Raw genomic sequence first — 2,101 nt, forward strand, 5'->3', positions numbered from 1 at the left:
TAACTCTCAGCTTTCTCCAAGAAAGTCTTTAAAGGAACAGTCATCCAACAATGAAAAATTTCTTTATTTACTCACTCTCATGTCATGGGACATGAAAAATGACAGAGAAATTATGAAGTATGTATTTAGGGCCTTTATGGGGCCCTACGCAAAATTTTATGTGGAGGCCCCTCTGTGCTGCCAATACAACTGATTATTGTCAATGCTTGATTATTCACACATTATAAATCTAACACATCCATTATCAATTTGATTTGTTGTAGTTGTGTTGCTTGTGTAACCCTGTTACTAGAAAACATTTTTTTTTGGTTTGTGCGCAGGTACGTGTATTGGGTAATGTGTATTGCTTCTTTAAGAGACTCGCTTACACAGGGAGTTTGGTTGTAATGCACTTGATCGAACGTGCTTAACAGCAAGTTTGTGTGTTGCTGTTGTCACCTTGGGTGAATTAGAGTGTCTAAGTTAATTCCTCCAATCAGGAAGGAGAGGGGGCGGGACTTAGAAAAAGTGCGAGGAAGATTGGAAAGGAGTAGAGAGAGAGACGCAAGAGAAGCAGGATATCGTCTGGATAAGCGAGGATTTTAGGCTATAAAATCCAAAACGTTTCCAGCAACGATCTTGAAGTGAATGCAAGAAACAGGGTTTTAGGCCATAAAACCTAAAATTTCTTAAGTACAGTCAGCATTTCGTCAACATAGAGGTACTACTCGTGCTTTTATAGAGGGAATGAGAGAAGAGAGTGACGCATGATTTCGATCGGAGAAACTCGGGATTTTAGGCCATAAAATCTTTAATTGTTTCTATCGATATTCCAGTTGGTCTAGGAGTACTACTCGTGCCGCTAGAAAGAAAAGACGTGAGAAAGATTATAAATATCGATCGGAGAAACTCTGGATTTTAGGCCACAAAATCTTTCATTGTTTCTATCGATATTCCAGTTGGTCTAGGAGTACTACTCGTGCCGCTAGAAAGAAAAGACGTGAGAAAGATTATAAATATCCGATTTCGTATGATTCGAGAAGTGTACGCTGTTTATTTTATGTGAGTTAAACATATGTCGTGTGATCAGCCTCAGACTCGGGACTTTATTTTTTGAAAATCCATTCGCGTAACAGTGAACTGAAAGTTTATTGTTTGACGTATATCGACACGAGATGGATGGAGGACGCCACCAGATAGCCCTGTGAGTACCGTGAGCTCAACAGGTCCTCTGGCATCGTGGGACGTCGCGTTTCAACCGAAGAGCTGAATCAACGTGCCCCTACATGAACAATTTGATCACATCGGATCATTGAGGTAACACAGACTTTATTTTGTTTGCTCGACTGAGCGAAGGGGCCTTTGTTCGTTTACTGGCCACAACGATCGCTATCCCCGAATCAAGCCTGCAACTGGGTGGGTTTTAAGGGGATTTGTGTGTGTGTGTGTATGAGTGAGAGGAGTGTGGATCCACATATTTGTTACTCTGACCGGTCTTACTATAGTATTTCTCTGTGATTTTCTAATCTGAGCTGATTAATACTGTTAAAGTTAGGTTTGTTAAAGTTTGTGTCCAGAGGAACACGAGGAACACAATTAGGTTGAAGTGTTGTAATCTAACTATAGAAAGTCATTCATTTTATGTGAAACGGTAAAAACGGTAACTTGAGAGAATTTTAAGTGTAAGACAGGGAAGAGGATAAATTCGAGCATATTAGTTGAAAGCGAACTGTTGGAGAGGAAGAGATTAGTTCATTTAAAAGTATAAAAGCCAGGCAACAGGTTGCATTAATCCATTTATTGGAGTATATTTTATTTGTATTTCTCTCCTTTTATTGTTTTGAATTCATTTATTGTGAAAGCCATACATCTACAGCATCTATACCTTTATTTTTTCCATTTGCCTACTTGAATTCATATTAATACCCCTTTGAACTCACTCATTTAATTGTGTAGTGTGTTGTTTCATTTCCTTGATTGAATTTAGTGAGTATTTGAAGTGATCCTAAGTTAACCAGAAATCGGTTAGTAATAATTTCCATCAGAAGACAGCTAAACAAAGGATCAATTAGAATTTCGAACTCAGGCCCTTATCAGTCCAGTGGTAAAGTGATAAGGGGGC

The sequence above is a fragment of the Sinocyclocheilus anshuiensis genome, unplaced genomic scaffold (assembly GCF_001515605.1).
Source record: "Sinocyclocheilus anshuiensis isolate Anshui unplaced genomic scaffold, SAMN03320099.WGS_v1.1 scaffold1250, whole genome shotgun sequence".
Taxonomy (NCBI): domain Eukaryota; kingdom Metazoa; phylum Chordata; class Actinopteri; order Cypriniformes; family Cyprinidae; genus Sinocyclocheilus; species Sinocyclocheilus anshuiensis.